The sequence below is a fragment of the Harpia harpyja genome, chromosome 6, assembly GCF_026419915.1.
Source record: "Harpia harpyja isolate bHarHar1 chromosome 6, bHarHar1 primary haplotype, whole genome shotgun sequence".
In the NCBI taxonomy this organism is placed as follows: domain Eukaryota; kingdom Metazoa; phylum Chordata; class Aves; order Accipitriformes; family Accipitridae; genus Harpia; species Harpia harpyja.
Genome location: NC_068945.1, coordinates 38375208 through 38392570, shown reverse-complemented (window position 1 = coordinate 38392570; position 17363 = coordinate 38375208). Strand labels below are relative to the sequence as shown.

The 17363-nt window shown below is 38.0% G+C and overlaps 1 protein-coding gene across 32 annotated transcripts in view; it reads left to right on the top strand.

Moving 5' to 3' along the window:
- Positions 1 to 17363, top strand: part of NRCAM (neuronal cell adhesion molecule) — a 167605-nt gene that overhangs the window by 44968 nt on the left and 105274 nt on the right. For 27 of the 32 annotated variants that reach the window (XM_052789329.1, XM_052789332.1, XM_052789331.1 and 24 more), the window contains exon 2: positions 11770 to 11864. The exons of 2 other annotated variants lie outside the window; for them this stretch is intronic. The gene's annotated coding sequence lies outside the window, so the exon portion shown is untranslated. Of the gene's footprint in view, positions 1 to 7051; positions 7311 to 11769; positions 11865 to 17363 lie in introns of those variants that run through there. 3 more of the 32 variants (XM_052789304.1, XM_052789307.1, XM_052789347.1) reach the window with 2 other exon arrangements.

Here is a 17363-nt window from a genome sequence, read left to right as displayed (position 1 = left end):
TCTAGGCTACTTTTTTTGTTGTTGTTTTTTAAAGCCTGTAGGAAGTCATTTGACAAATGTGTGAAGTAAGGAAAAAAACTATAAAGGGCACAACTTCTCTGGGGTTTTTAAGCAGTAATAAAGCCCATTTTTGTATGTGTGTGAATATTTCATCTCTTTCTGTAAAGAACACAAAATCATGCAGTGCATGCAAATCAAAAACTGAGCCTGCTGTGAGTTTAGATGTGTGGGAATTTGGCTATAATGAATCTGATGTTAATTATTTTAATAAAAATTCCATATTAAATATTTTAATAATGACTTTATCTCTACAGGAATCATACCTTCCTTTTCAGTCTTTTTGTATGCCTTATACATCCTACTACTTTTTTTCCTCCACTGCTAGTATTTGCATACTGTATTTTCTTGCTGAAACTATTTTTTGTATGTGATTTTACTGTTGAATTCACCGCTTTTGCCATATAGTTTTACTGTCTTTAAAGAAAATACAAATAGTTCTATTTTCTGTTGTTGCAGAGGTGAAGAAACCATCATGCTTGCTTGTGTGGCTACAGCTTAAGGCTCTTTCACTGGCTATAGTTGCTAAACTAAGTCATTTGACAACTTACAAAATATTAATAACATATAGTCTTTGTGCAGATCTGAATGGCACATCGAGAGACAGTACTTTGAAATTGGGAGTATAATTACAAAGAGAAATATCAAATGTCCTCTTTCTGTAAGTAATACCAAATTATTCAAATAGATTTAAAATCAAATGCAGTTTTGACTAGGCTGCGGGAACGAATGGTTTAAAGCTTTTGAATTTTTTTTTTTCATCTCCAGGTCAACAGTTGAAATTTCTTCCAGATCAGTATTCCTCATAATTAATTTGCTTACTGGATGAGTGACAAAAAGACTTTTTAAAATTGAGACCTTAGAGTCTTAATCATGCAGTATGAAAGGGCTCTGCCATAGTGGAAAACTTGCAATGTTTTAAGAACTTAAATCTGAAGGCAGTTTCGTGTGTGATTAGCATAGTTGTTCATGGTTTATCCTCAGAAATAGAAACCAGGTTTGAAGTGAAAGTTTGGGGAAAATGATGCCCAGAAACACATTTATGTACAATGTGCAACTTTTCCCTTTAAAAATGGGCAAATACATCAAAACAGCAAAATGAGGCCTTTCTACATCACAGCAACTCTGCCAAGTCTGGGTATGCATGTGTGCACACAGGTATCAAGTATAGCTGCTCAGTTTATAACACCCCCCTTTCCCACTTTGTACCGCACCAGTTGTTAATGTAGGTGGTGCCTTGAGGGTCCTACTGTGGGGCCAGCAGCGTGTAGCTATGAAGATCTGGGCCATAGGAAGACTGAGACAGAATCAGGAGGTGTTTCCATCTGTTTTTCTATTCAGACTCTGCTTTACTTGCTGGGTGCTGTTTTTTTGAGTGAAGCTCTGAAGTTTGAAACTTACTGGGAGAATTATTACAGATTTGTGCCTTTTCCGACAAACAGCCACGACATTGTAATACTTGCTGGAGGAGAGACTTGAGATAAAAACCATCCCTTTTCAAAGTAGATTCAAGCCCACATCTTTTATCTTTGAGGAAAATCCTTATTCATCATGTTTTAGGATCTTTGGCCAGCAAGGACAAAGGGATGGAAAACAGAGCCTTTTTTTACTTGAATATGTTCCTCAGATGTGAACTGCAGGGGGAAGAGAGTATCGTCTCTGCCTCTCTACAGAAGCTGTGCCACTAAGGTTAAAATGCTGAAGACTGGGTGAGCCACAGCCAGTCCTGCTCTGTGTAAAGGAGCAAGCGCTGCCGTACAGCACCTTCTCTGCCTGTCAAGAAAATCACAGCTGTGCCAGTGCTTTGGGGAGCCTGGTCCTTTTGTGTCCTAGGCACTCTCTGTGTGTACCTAGTGAAAACAGCCCTTTAGGGGCTTCAGGTGAATAAACTTAGTTTCAAGTTGTCAGTCAAGATGCTGGCACAATTCAAGGAGAGAGCTGCTAAATTCTTTCAAACTGTTACAGAGAAAGAATAGTAGATAGCTAGAAAGCCTTCAAGTAAAGTTTAAGACCGTGATGAATTTGGGTGCTTCTAGGTGTGATGGCAGATGAGGTTGGACAGAGGAACATCAGGAGTGGAATGAGGCCCCGTTCCAGCCAGATCCCCTTTGAGTAGTGCAGCCTCAGGTATAGTGCATGTATCACAGGCAGAAGTTCAAACATCATGTGCCTTACCAAGAAAAAGAAAATTCTTGGGCAGCTGAAGAATCCCCAAAAGATTTCTGCAACCAAAGAAGACTCACTGTATTTTACTGGTTGGGTTTTTTTTTTTTCCCCTCCCCTTTGAGCATGGATTGAAAACTATGTATGCCAGAATCTCGATTCTACGGTTTTAGGTTTTTTGTTTGGTTGTTTGGATGGTTGGTTTTTTGGTTTTGTTTTCTTGTTTGGTTGGTTTTGGTTTTTTTACCAGAATCAAGATTCTAACCTCCCTTTGTAGCTGTCATCTTCTTTCTATTATCCTCTTCCCTTTCTCCCTCAGGCTTGATTCTGTTCGATCTTTTTTTTTTTTTTTTTTTGGTTAGTTGATGTAAATTCATTTAGGCTATGCACTAGATGTGCTTAGGAGGGTTTTTGTTTCAGTAACTTTTTCCCTAGTTATTTACAGGCAGTGCAGCATCAGCAAATCTGTTTTGTTCCTGAAGCTGCAACTGGTTTTCTAGCTGCTGATAAATCTCCTCCTCCTGGGGTAAGGAAGTGTACATTTGCCTACGCTTAACTCTGCGTCTCTGCCCCATGTATTTAAACTGCTTTAGGTATCCAGTAGTCAAGGACACTCATTGTGCACAAAGAGGAAGGGCAAAGCATTTGTTCCTTTATGAAAAAGGATGGAGAATAGTACTAGAGAAAATCTTTGTATAATTAAAGTTAATGCTGTGAATCATATTATGTAACATCCTCATCAAAAAGTGACATGAAAGCAGAAAGAAAGCCCATGTACTTGAATCTATGGCAATACTAAGCTGTATGTCCTATAGCTGGTCAAATAATAAAGTGAATGAACCTTGAGTTATTTGAAGGGGACTCTTCTCAGTCTGCTGTGCTGGAGTCACTTCTGGGAAACCTCACTCTCCTTGACAACTTCTCTGTGATAAACTGTTCCCACACTTAAAGCGTATAAGCTAAGTCTCTCCCTGTAAGAGATTCAGAGAAATCGAACCAGTATGAGTCTGCATCGCCAAAGTGTTTGATAAGTGATTTTCTATAGCTGGCGGATAGCCAGCTTTGGCTGGTACAATGAACATCAAGAAAATGTAGAAAGGAGGCAGAGAAGTCTAGGAATGATAATCAGGATATACATGCTACAATGATTTTGGAACAAAAATAATAGGTTATTCAGGTCTAGTTTAAAATTACTTAACCTGCTTTGCCTACCATAAACTATTGGTGACTGTAGTAAGGAATAACTGGCTATATTCTGGTATAGAACATCCTTATGTATGTTTGTAGGGGGGGAAAGGAATAAATTATTACTGAGGAAGCAACAGCAATGTGTTTAATTCAAGTAAATCCATGAAATTTCAATGGTAACAGCTAAAACCAGTAGAAGTGTTTACGATGATGTTTTAAAGTAAATAGATAAATTTTAAAATCCTCAGAGAATCCTGATCTTCACAATTTTCACTTCATAACAGCACTTAACTTACTAGCTACCTCCCAACCAAAATATTTGGAATGACTTTTTGGGAGGGGGATACACAGGTGACAGTTAATAGTAATCATCTATATCTTGATACGCCTGTGAAGCTATGGTTTTGAATGTCATCTGCACTTTACAGTCTTTTCAGACTCCTTAATCCTAAAGGCGTTTTTCATAAAGAAACTGGAAACTCTATAGATCTTATTTTTGCGTGCAAAATTATGATCCTAGAAAACTTTACTGGTGAAGTAAAGGAAATTGAAGCTGGAAAATGAAAAAGAAAATTCAGTTTGCCTATGCAAAAATATGAAAAATAATGATAGATGACTTTATCAAAACACGTGCAAGGAACAAAGCTAAATCAAGGCTATGCATTCCCTAAATCGCTATATATAGTAAATGGAAGTATTTCCCCTCTCACTTTTCAAACAAAGAAACAGTAGTAGTAGTAATAATAAAAAATCCTCCAGCTGCCTAGTTAGCACCCATACTCTTGGTCCTTATGTGATCATCAAAATGAAATACTGTCCTAGTCAAGTGGACATGCCAGAAGACCTTATGGATGTAATGATATACCCAATCATACCTTTCAATACATAAGTCTTTACTCTAAAAAGAATAGTATTTATGTAACTTCAGTTGTAATTGTTAGGCATGCAGAAGCTTTTAAAACATGCAGTGTCCAAAATAACAGGTGAAACAACCAGCCCATTTTATTATAGTACTATGATAGTGAGCCTTCTATCTTTTTCACCATGCTGACCCAACTGCACAAGCATCTTTTGTCTCGGGTTTATGTCTTCCTGTGCCCCGTTCCTGAGTACCTGTGAACTATGCTGTCTTTCTAGGGTTACAGATCCCATACCTGTTTGCCCAGTCTGACCTACCATAGTCTGAGGCCAGCATCTGGGGTTAAACTCTACAATGAGGTTAGCTGTTGAGCTGCTTGAAGATCTCAGTTGAGTATTACACTAGCTAAATTTTGATAGGAGTATGACTTTGTCCTTAGAAAGCATAAATGATTTGTGGCTTTTCCTGAGTATTATCATATGTCTGAAAGAGTTGAGGACATTTGGAAAGGAAAGCCAAAAATGCGTGGAAAAGAGATGGATGAATAATCAGCGTCATTAGACAATTGCTAGATATTTTTCAGAATCTGTTTTCATCTGTTCTAATGAGCAGATCTCAAAGTAAGGAATTGTGCGCTACATGTGCACATCACAGTTCTTTTGAGCTTAAACAGTTCAATAGGTTAAAAAGTAGTTTCGTTAATATGTAAATTGTGCAGTAAGACATTCCTAATGGTTATATTAGTTTAAAGGCTTCCTGAGGCTAGAATGGTAATAAGATGTAAAACTAGATGCCACGGGTAATATTATGATTACAAAAAATGTGCATATCTCAGTGAACACTTTCAGAGGCAGACGTGATTATTTCTGTTGAAGAAAAAATAGCTGCTATGACTGCAAACCTTCTAATAAAAATGTATTGGGAGGTAAGAGAACCAGTTCAAAGGCTTCTTTTTAAGTCTCCATCACAAAGACTCTGTTTTATTATGATAGCTGCCATCCTGACAGTCAAGTGACAGATTTTGCTATGGGTTTTGAGCTGTCCGTTAAATATAGCACCTCCATTTCTTGAATGTTTTGAGTAGCCCGCTGAGTAGCTACCGGCTGAAAAGTAGGAGTCACAGTGGGAAGCTGAAGGGGGACGGCCTCCAGAGCATTTAATGTTTAATGGATCTACAGCTGTAGTGAAGCAGTGTGCAGAAATAATTCTGATTAGGCTTGGTCAATCAGATGACAAAATAAGCCCTGCCCCTCCATCATTCAGCTCTAAAAGTCAGAGAATGATTTCTGCTTAAACCCAGTTAAACACAAAAAACCTGTTCAATCAGTTATATTTGGGCTAATTTCTTGATATCGTATGCTGTCAAAGGCAGAGGAGAGCAAATGGTTAAGCTGCTGTATTGGCAAAATTGCCTTTTTCATCTGGGACTTCATTTTGGAAGGAATGATCAAACCCATGAAAATAGTGATTTGAGGAATTGAGCTTTTACAAGAATTAAATGTTACTAAATACAAGTAATAGTTTAATATTGTGCCCATGTTTGTGGCATGTAAGTAGCTTCTTATTTACAGTTTCATGTCAGCTGTTGTCATTAGAATATACAGTTGTAAATGTGCAATTAAAGAGCAATAACTTTGAATCGCAGAGGTTTTGCCTAATCAACACTACATTATTTGGTGGTAAATCTTCACATCAAAAATAAATCACCTGTAATTGTAACTTCTATTTTTCTGAGATTTTTAGCCTTCTCAGCTAAATCCTTTGCGGCTCTAGAAGCGTGGTACATATGTGAAGTGAGAGCTCAGTTAAGATACTCTGGTTCTATTTTGGCAAGTTTAAGAGGTCAGGTGGATGCAGTCATTACTGAACCTCACTGGCAATTCTTCAGTACAGATTGTGCTTTTGTGAAGAAAAGCATGGTTCTAATAAGCCTTGAGAACAGAATAGGTTTCAAAGGAGCAGATGAAGTTACTGTTCTGCACTAATGCTGGTACTAATAAATGCTGACAGGATTCTTAGACTGCTGCCTATAAAAAGCTGCAACCCCCCTAAAGTTAGAAATGTTTTAACTGTAGTTACAAAAAAAAAAAAAAAAAAAAAGTCTGGATTTGTGGAAGAACAGAAATGAAAAGTTTTGAATAGGGTTTCTTTCTTTAGGAGTTGAAAAAAAGCCACTGTTCTGCACCAATGTTGCTTCAAGGTAGTTCCTTGGAAAGCCAAGGTGTTCCAGAGATTCGTGTGCTGTGTGAAATCGATGGCTTTATTACTGTGGACAGCACATTCAGCTCTTCTAAAATGTTTTCATTTATTTCTCAATATGTTGAAATTTTCTTTCTTGTACTGGAATTTCACCACTCAGCACAAATAGTAGTTGCAAAAGCTATCTGCCTCTCGGACACTGTTGATGGAGGCCAGAGGGTTGCCCCATTGGCAAGTTATGAACTAGAATGAACATAAAGGAAAAATGAAACTAGAGCTCTAAGTTGAGAGGCAAGTCACAGGTAGCTGCTTTGGGGGAAACTGTGGCTATGGTAAGATCTGGATGAAAATCTTCATTGATTTTACTGGCTGCATTGTTTATGCACTGTGTGTAATGAAAAGGAACTACATATTTTTTTTTTATCTTTTCGTTGATAGAAGCCAATTACTCTTAAACAAACAAATGGAAAAATACCCTACTACAGTGGCCATCATTTTACTAAAAGGTTCATGCAGCTAAGCAGATTTAACTCTGCTTTTAAATAAATACAGGGAAATGTTTAACCCCTATTGTATGGCCACAAAGCCTGTGCTGATCATACAGAAGCTTGGGAGGGCTGAGGACAAAGCGACGGGCTGCTGGAAACGGCTCCTCTTGTACGTGCTTCTGCAGACAGTCCAGCAACAGCAGGGCTTAACAGCAGAGTTTTGTCAAGTTTGCAACATGAAGGGGAGCATGGTACAAATTCTTACCTCTCGCTAACAAAAAGAAAGGAAAAAAAAAAAAAAAACCCAAACCGAAAAGGGAAGAGGACTAAGAGGACTGTATAGCTATATGCACAAGGTAATGGCCGATTTCCCTTTTCTGTTCTGATTCTTCTCAATCACTTACATAGTTGAGATTTGTGTACCTTAGTGTTAGTTAGATTTATTGGAAAGAAGTAACATGAGGAAATGGAGTTTATACCTCTGCAGAGGAGAATAAACCTATTCTGTGTAACTTACTAAAATATTTGACTTTGGTTAACAGTCTAGGAATTGAAATGAAGGCAGTTATATTTTGTATCCATGGAGGAAGGGCATGACTTTGCAACATGGTAAAGATCAGATGAAATTTATATTCTGTTTTGATTATTATAATATGTGTAAAATTAACGCATTTTTCTTATGGATGTTAATATAATCTAGGCTGGCCTTACTTGCCTTTGGAAATGTCTTCGTGAGGATGTGTGTATGAGAAATGAAAAACCGGACAGTTATTTTTGGTGTATTTCCAGGATATTCTTTTCCATTATTACTTTGGCAGAATCATCTGGGGTTGAGCACTACCAGAAATAACATAGATATGACAGAAAGATGGATCACTGCCCTCATCAACCAACAGGGCAGTTTCTCCTTTTCTGAGGGCTCCTCATCACTCTTTCATTCTGAAAGAAGAAATGACATGAGGGTGAATAATAGAGCCCTGTAGTACTGGATTGCCTAAAACTGCTTAAATACACTAAACAAATTCTATATGTCACAAAGCAAATATTTTTCCAGGTCCCCTGAAAATGTTTTGTATTAAATAACTTTCTGTGGTATTGTAAAGTAAAAGGAAACTGAATTATGTATGTGTGTAGATAGATAGATACATTATTAATTTTATGAGAAAGCTGCATATTGTCTCATTCTATTGCTTTCTAAGGTTACATTAAGAACATTGAAGTGTTTTAACCTTTTAATGAGTATTTTGAATACATTTTGTATAAAAACATTTGGCCAATTTTTGTACTTTGCATTTTTTACATTTGAACTTTTTGCATAGTTATGTATTACAATCTATGTATTTTCCATTCTAAATTTTATTTGCCTGAAACCTATCAACACTATTAGTAGAAAAGTTTGTAAAGCAACAATACTATGTAAATTTTAGTTCTTTCACAAATTTTTAAATTAATAAGTACACAGGAAGCATAATGTCAGGTGCAGAAAGTAAAAAGCATGCTTTACATTTCCACAATGTGCTAGCGGCCAAATTCATACACACAAAATCAGAAATTACATGACCCCAAATACATCTAAGAGATTTTAAACCATATTTTATCTAATCTGTAGACTTTTTAAAACCATCTTTTTCACCCTCCTCCTTGATTTTTCTCTCTTCTCTTCTCTCTCTCTCTTTTTTTTAATTCATGCTGTCTCACTCATGATTTTTCTGTAAGAGTACAAATGCTCCTCTCACTTTGGAAACTAGAGATCTGGTTATTAATTCACATTTTTAGACACGAGGGTTTCCTGGCTAGAATGAAATATATGGGACTTTACCTCATAACTTCTGTAAGATCATGCCACCAATCCTCTTCATGCACTTAGCATTGTGAATAAGAATGCAGACTTAAAAAACCCCAGAGATTGCTTCTTTACTTCTTCATTCCAGCTGAGTTGATTTTTGGATGTTCGGGTGCTCTTCTGTACACAATTTACAGTGTATGGGTATTTACAACGGGTATTATTTCCTTGGAGTTTCAAGCTTTTGTTAAGCTCCTTCCTAAAAGACTACCAGAGAAAATAAGTAATGTCACAGCAAAAGAATCTGATCATGGACTGCAAATAGCTTAAAGCTGCATATGTCAAGAAGAACTGTAGCAAATATTTATTTTTGGAGCAGCATGTGTGTAGTCCAGGCATCCAGAGAGACTGATATTCTGACCATTTCTTACCCAGCAATTGAGAACAGTTTGACTGTCGTATGGTTTCTTTTCTCCCAATAAAATACTGAAAATTGTAATTCATTATAGTATGTCCCAAACCATATATATTATTACATAACTATGTTTATTTCAAAAGAGTAAGAAGAACCAAGTGGTGAGGTTTTTCTCCCTTCTTTTAATGAGGTTAGAAGTCTGGGAAAGCTTACCCACAGTGTCCAGAGACCTATGGTTTTCTGCTGTATGTGAGGTCTTACACAAGCCATCTCTGGGTTTAAGATCATGCCTAACTTTTAGACATAGCCCTTGAGGCTACAGATGTTCTTTACTGGTAATAACAGCAAGATAGGGACAAATTCCTGTCATCAAGGTAGGCTAATTGGCAAGGGCTGGTCTGCCTCTACATTTTAAAGTTCTAGAAAATTAGTCTCCTGTAAAATAGACTGGTCATACTCCCCCAAATTAATCTGAATTTCATCTGAGCGCTGGGATGTTCCTGCAGCCCTAATAGGCTGCTAGTTAGTGTTCTGATTTCAGAGTATCCGAAATAGTGAGAGCTGTATTGCAGCCCATCAAAGTGATGATTTTGTAGCCTAATACTGCGAGTCTGTGGCGTGTGCTCCGGAATGTGGCGTGGAGGCAGGTGGAGTGTGCAACTGAGGATGCAGTGCCTTGCATGGGAGAATTGCAGAACTGTCTAGAGTGGAGAATCAAAACTTATGCAGTCTTACCCATACTCCCCTTTAGAAGGGTCCCTTGGGCTGGAGCGTGCCCTGAAGCGTGCTCTGGTTTTGTCTTGGAGATAGTGAATTGGCGGACGGAACCAGTGTGAATGGCAGGGTAGATGTAGCCATCACCTTTATGTAATAGAATATGTGTGATCATTGTCGTACTCGAGTGTTTTGGTGAATTAGGAGTTGGGTGCATGTAGCAGTTCTGAATGCAAGTTCTGTGTTGACTTTGGCTCATCAAGGTCCTACTGGTTTGCAGGATCTGCTGGTTTGTTCCAGCTGAATGTAGAGGGAGGGGGGTAAGAAGGGATTTGAGTGCCTGAATAAAGATGAATGCAATGAAGTGAAATAAATTATATATGCCAAACTCCCAAAGTTACAAAGATAACATATTCTTTCCAGTGCTTTATTACGTAAGAGCAACAAGTTGATTTGAAAGAGCATGATAAAGAGCAATTTATGAGGAGTGCTCTTATTACTGGAAGAAACAGCTACAAGAGAGTTCTGGTCAACAGTTAGGGTTTTGCCAATTGGCAGACCAATTTAATAATAAAAAAGCTTTTAAAAGTACACTGAAAGAAGTTGTACAATTGCAATATTAATTTGATGGGAAATTAAACTGATCGTACTGTATCATTGTCATAAGTTGACATTTTGCAGTCTCTCCTGTTTTAACTTACAAAATAGTGCTAATCTGCAGTTATGAGTAAATGATGAACTTTTCTACAGATAAAATGTATACTTTTAAGTACAGTATATAAAATAACAGGTGCTGCAGTGATGCTAATCTCTTACTATTAGCTTCACTTCATCACCAGTTCACTGAAATAAGGACTACATATTGTGGCAAGCACAGCTGAGTTTGGAGATGAGCAATGTGTACTGTAAAATTAAAAGACCGTAAGGGAAATCCTCAGTTAGAAATTTTTTGAAGCTCACTTTCAAAAATGACCCTATGTGAACCTTGCTTGCTTGAAAGTTCAACTCCACACGTGCATTACTGTGGAAAAATAAGCAACCTCCTTCTCAACAAAACCTCCAATATGTTTAAAATAGGGGTTTCAAGTAACAATGACTGAGAGAAGAGAGGAACTGGGTGCATAATTCTTGTGAATAAATGAAGAAGGTAGCAGTTGAATTCAAACAAAACCTCTCCTGCTGTTTCTTCTTTCTTTGTATTGTGCTTTCAACTGGGGGGGTTGGGTGGAGAGTGGAGAGAGGGGGTTGTCTGTTCCATCCCTCAACTAGAATTTAAGATATTCTTCTAGAAAGTGGGAGATCAGACAGTTTATAAGTTGACTATAAGTCCAGATCTCTGTCTGGGCAAGTGCTGTGGCCAAAGTCTTTTCCTGCAGTAGAGGCTTGCTGTCAGCTGCTGTGACCTCTTACAGCAGATGTCTTTTTCAGAAGCTTGGGCATCTGTATCCCAAAGAGCACTGAAGTGTTTAGTCCTGAGGAGATAGAGGCACCTGGTGGGCCTTAAGTTAGGTTACTGAATGTTAGAAAGATGTGGTTTGGCTTTCCTATTGGCTTGTTCAAGCTTTGTGAAGCACTGAGTGTTTTTCACTGATGATACAGCAAACCTGGATAACTACATGGGTGGTCTGGTCTGATCTGATGTGACCAGCTATATTGTTTTGGAGAGCTAAATGCAAAACGTGATTTTGAAACCTGGGGAGCTTCTTTTGTTCCTAGTGCTTCTTATTTTTTTCTTCAGCCCAATGTATGTAAATTAGTTCCTATTAAAATACCATTCCACTTGACTTAACTGAATTTAGTATTGCAGCTATATCAAGACATATCTAATGTATTTGTTGTAGTTTAACAGTGAATGTAATTATTGGCCTTTATAAATATTTCAGGTTGTATAATATTTTTTCAGGCAAGGCAGTAACATAAAGACCTGTCATACAGGGGATAAGGAGGAAGGAAAAGTAAAGAGATAGACCATCTTGCTCTGAAGCTATTTGTACAAAGGTAAGATAATTTTTTCCCTCTAAATTTTAATTTCCCATGCTAACTGGGGAAAAAAAAAGCTACTGGCATTAAGTTTCTATCTGTTAAGTTTCTGTCTTTCTGTTCAGTTTCTGTTAAGTACTATCAGGGTAGTCATATAATGTGTTCTGCATTTACTTGCATTTCCATGTTTGTTTGAGTTAGCAGTTTGTGATTAATATAATCTTTAAAATGTCAGCTCGGCTTTTAACTGAAGGGCTCATATCAAATATATTACCTAGAAAAGCAGCCATAAGTATTTCATAGCTTCACATAATTGAAGGTAGGTTTAATTATCTCTAATGTTCTCTGCTGGAGAGAACAGGGGGACAAATAAACTAGTAAAAAAGGGAGTCTGAAAAAAATGGGCTTAGAAGGAACTCAAGATATTTTTGTACCAAAAAAGTAGAAGTTTTTTCTTCTAGCATAGATCACAGATTTGGTGATGGGGACATTCTGAATTCTTCACTCTCATGGTTTAGGCCCTAAGGTTAAAACGTCTGTTTTGGACGTTTTGAAGTAAGCTTTGATTTTTTCTTTTTTCAATGCTCCTCCAACCCCTCCCTGCTCTTGTATTTGAACTGCATAAACCTTTCAGCGTAAGAACAGAGATAGCCTTACTTGAAGTCAGTACTAGCTGCTGAATAGTCATCTGTGTTTTAATATCTGATTTTTTTTGAATGAAAAATTTGATTTGGGGGTCTTGAATACAGTACTGTATACAGTCTACTAGAACAGATCTTTTCTATCTTTTATAGTGCGTAGGTGTGGGTAGCTGCATAGTTTTTTATCTGTCATTTATGTGTTCAAGCAGACAGAGCATCTGAAAGCATCAATAATATGTTTAAAACAGAGAAGGGAAGAGATGGGCACTGAAACATTTTGACTTCTGAACTATATGTTACTGAAAGTAACATTTAGTGCATCCTTTCCAGGCAAAGGTTTTTCTTGGTTCGTTTTTTTTGTTTGTTTTGGGGGGTTTTTTTGGTTTTTTTTTTTTTTTTTTTTCTTAAATCTTTCAGGAATCCCTTCTGAAATGGTTCTTTTGTTAGTCATGCAAGGGTTAAATGTAGCTTTGGTTAAAGAGGACTGTTACTGTAAGGTTTTTAAACTAGACTGCTCTGAAAAAAAGATAACCATTGAAGACTCTGAAAGGCTTTTTGGATGGTAACCAAGTTAAGGAAGCTCTGAGGTTCTTTGGCTTTGCTGCTGGCTGCTCTCGCTCACCAGGATCCTGGCACCCTATCACTGTGTCCTCATTGCCTCCATAGCTCCAATTCTCCTGTCAGGGAATGCCACCATACAATAGTTCCCCTGGGGCTACTTGGATGAGTGACAATGAGCCAGCTCCAAAGTGACAAGTGTTTGAATGTCTAATTGGGTCAGTGCACAGGTGCCTGCTCCTCATAAGTGAGATATTCTGGCTTTTCTCTGTGACTTTCTCTTGGTTCCTCTCATTTTTCCTACAGTTGTAAAACAAAACTGTCAATATGTTGATGTGAGAGAACAGGCATTACAAAAGAAGAAGGATGATTTCCTATTAGCCTGTTTTGGTTAAACTAGCTTTACTACTTGAGTACGGACTGGAGGGGAGGCAAAAGAAATCCATTAACGTGATGGATGTTTGCTGATACAAATAGACATTGTAATAGACAGTAAAGTGATTTGACTGGTGAAAACAAATATATTGTCTTAATCTCAATGTCAGGTAGTTCTCATACTTGGTTAGACCTAGAGGCTTGGGCATCAGGAAATGTATGGGAGAGAAAAAGAACTTGTTTTCTTGTATCTGCACAATAAGGCTTTTCCTAAGTCTAATAAACAACTTGCCTTCATAGAATGCAGTCAGATATAGGCAACTGGTGTGCAAGAGAACTGTTTTATCTTATGGAAGGCTTGGTCTGTGCAGAGAAAACAACTGACATTAAGTCCGTAGTCCATGTTACTCAGATGTAGTTGTTCTCCTTTTGTCTCTTCCTTGAAGAGGAACCATGGAATACCAGGGGTTGAAAGGGTGTCTGGACATCATCTAGGCCAACAGCCTCCCTGCTTAAAGCAGGGTCAACTAGAGCAGCTTGCTCTTTGGACAACTGATTCAAGTATTGACCACCCTTACAGTAGAAAAGTGCTTTCTTTTGTTCAGATGGAATTTCATCTTTTTTAATTTGTGCCCATTGCCTCTTGCTCTGTCGTGGGGCACCACCGAGAAGTGTCGTTTACCCCTGCCACCATCAGGTATTTTTACACATTGATAAGATCTCCCTGAGCCTTCTCTTCTCCAGGCTAGAGTCCCAGCTCTTTCAGTCTCACCACTTATGTCAGATGCTCCAACCCCTTAATCATCTTTGCAGTACTTCACTGGACTCACTCTAGGATGCTTATATTTTACTTGTACTGGGGAGCCCATGAGCGCACACAGCGCTCCAGACGTGTCTCACCAGCACTGAGCAGAGAGGAAGAATCACCTCCCTTGACCTGCTGGCAACATTTTTCTTAATGCAGCCCAAGATGCTACTGGCCCTCCTTGCTACAAGGGTGCACTGCTGGCTCATGGTCTACTTGGAGTCCACCAGGACCCCAGGTGCTTTTCTGCAGAGCTGCCTTCCAGCTGGTCATACCCCATCCTCTGCTGGTGCCTGGGGTTATTCCTCACCAGGTGCAAGACTTCCTATTTCCTTGTGTTGAACTTCATGAGAGTCTCGTTGGCTTATTACTCAGCTTTTCGAGGTCCCTCTGAATGCCAGTGCAACCAGCTGGTATATCAACCACTTCTCCCAGTTTGTGTCATCAGCAACTTGCTGATGCACTTGGTCCCATCATCCAGGTCATTCATGAAGTGGTTAAATGGTACTGGCCCCAGTATTGATCCCTGGGGTACGCTAGCAGTGACTTTCTTCCAGCTGTACTTCATGCTGATCATAACCCCTAGAGCCCAGCAGTTCAGCCAGATTTCAGCCCATCTCGCTGTCCATTTGTCTAGTCTGTACTTCATCAGTCTATGAGGATTTTATGGGAGACAGTGTCAAAAGCCTTGCAGAAGTCAAGATAAACAACATCTGCTGCTCTCCTGTCAACCACTGAGCCAGCCATTAGCTGGTCTGTTCTGCTCAGAGTGTCTCAGTCTCAGCAGGTGCTGCTGGCAGGGTTGCTCCATGAAATCAGTGTCTGCCCAGTTCAAGGTTTGTTTAAAACAGTCTTGTGAGTTTTGCTTTGGCTGACTTGCATGTGTGTTTCTAAAATAATGGTTTTTTTAATGATACATATTTAAAAGTGTGAAAAGTAATCATTTGAACATTGTCAAGTTTGAAAGTATTCTAAGTGGTCTGAAGTCAGCAACATAGCTATTGTCAACATTGTTTACATAGCAGCTGTTTATGTTTCTACCTTGCTGTCCTTACTAATAAAAGAACTGCTGACAGAGGTGAAAAATAAAGGCAAAAAAAGGTTTGACACACTCTTACAGCTGTTTGCTGTAAGGTAAACAGACTGACTGAAGAAAGGAGACTTTTCATTGGTATGAATGGGAGGAATTATTTATAATAATAACAAAGTACAATTTTTCAAATTTATATTATTCCTTGCAAAACTTTGATTGTGAAAAATGTCCTTATTCTAACAGGACTGGCATATCATCTAAAATTTAGGAAACTTGACAGGAGAAATCATCTGGAAAAGAGAAGCATATTTCAGTAATGTATAGTTTCTTAAACATCAGCAAAGAGAGTATGAAAAGAGTTTCTTATTCAAGAATGTAAATGTAAGTATTTTTAAGTGACAAAGTCCCTCTAGAAATCAGAGACATTTTTAATGGATTGGAAAATGGAAGGCTGTAGAAAGGGAACTCTGCTAGTTTCTTTTGTGGAAAAGCATGAGATTGTTTATGTTAAAAATATCTCCCAAAGCTTTTATTTAGTGATAATAAACTGATGTGTTGTAAAATTCATTTACAGCTAAACAGAGTTTTAAACAGAAGTAGCTGTAACTTATTTAGGGATCACAGCCACTCTAGTTCTGTGAAAGCTTGCCCAAATGTAGTAAGTGTATGGTTTCTAGGATAACTGTAGTGTTCATATAAAATGTTAGGTTTTGCCCAACTTTTTTTCTCACTTTACAATCTCTGATTTCCTCATATGTAAATTGGTTAAATTAAATGGACCTCTTTCTTCAGATGTTCCTTTTTTAGCTCTCTTGCAATGTGTTTTTTCAATATGCTAAAATAGGACAGAATGTAAGGAAAATATAGAATCCTTAGTTGCTCAGTTACTGGCACATAGAGTCTTTTCACAAGAACTTTTGGTGATGACTTGGGAGTATCACTTTTATGCTACATGCATTATTGCAAATTTGAGTCAGTTCCTGCGGTAATCATGAATACAACCAAAGATGCTATAAATAAACATTTTATAACTTTTTGGTTTTTAACATGATGTTAAAAGGGGAGGGGAGGTAAGGAAAGAAAGGAAAAGAAACATTAAACCAGTCTTTGTTATATTTTTTTCCCTGTGTCTTTTGAAAGCTTTCTGAGCTTTCAACCACCTGCGAGAGAAGCAATGGTGAAAGATCTTGGGAATATATTTAAGTGCCATATTTTTGTTTCTTGCTGCTTATGCATACACTAATATCCTGACCAACTGTGAAACATAGAAGGCAGCAACCACAAATATTAAGACATGGATTTATGCCACCTCATTGTAGCTGCTTGGATACCTCAGTTAAATTAACAGCCCAGTTGTTTAATCAATGGGAATTGATCCAATTAAAGAGGAACACAATTTTTGATAGGCAATTTTAATTCTTTTTTAATTTACCTCATCTGCTTACCTATATATTCACTCAAACGTGTGCAAGCACAAAAAAGAGTTGGTGCATAAGTGCTAACGAGCAGGGAAGGCAGTAATAAGTAGAAATGAGGGGGAATAGGAGGTCAGTGAGCTGCTGCAGAAACATTTTTTTGTGGAACTACAACCTATGAATTTCACTGCTTCTTTCAGCTGTTCTTTTTTTCCAGTTCTCTTAATCAAGTTAGGTTTATTATTCCTCCTTTGAAAAATGTTGTCGCACCTATTCTCACTATTGTCCATTTTTAAATATACTGCTGCTAGTATAAAGTGGACATCTTTATGAGAAGTATTTTGTTACTGTTGCTTCTTGATATTGAAACTACTGAAAAAAGCTAAATCTCTTTGACAATGAAGTTAGCGTACCTTGCTGTTACCATATAGGATTCTTTTATCAGAATAAAGTATTTATATGCACCATTATAATAGCTTTTCAGTTAGCAATATTTATTTCCAAATGTTCTGACTCTTGTAACAAAATGCATGGTTACAGAATCACAGAAGGGCTGAGGTTGGAAGGGACCTCTGGAGGTCATCTGGTCCATCCTGCGTGCTCAAGCAAGGCCACCCTGGGCTGGTTGCCCAGGACCTTGTTCAGACAGCTCTTGGGTGTATCTCCAAGGATGGAGACTCCACAGCCTCC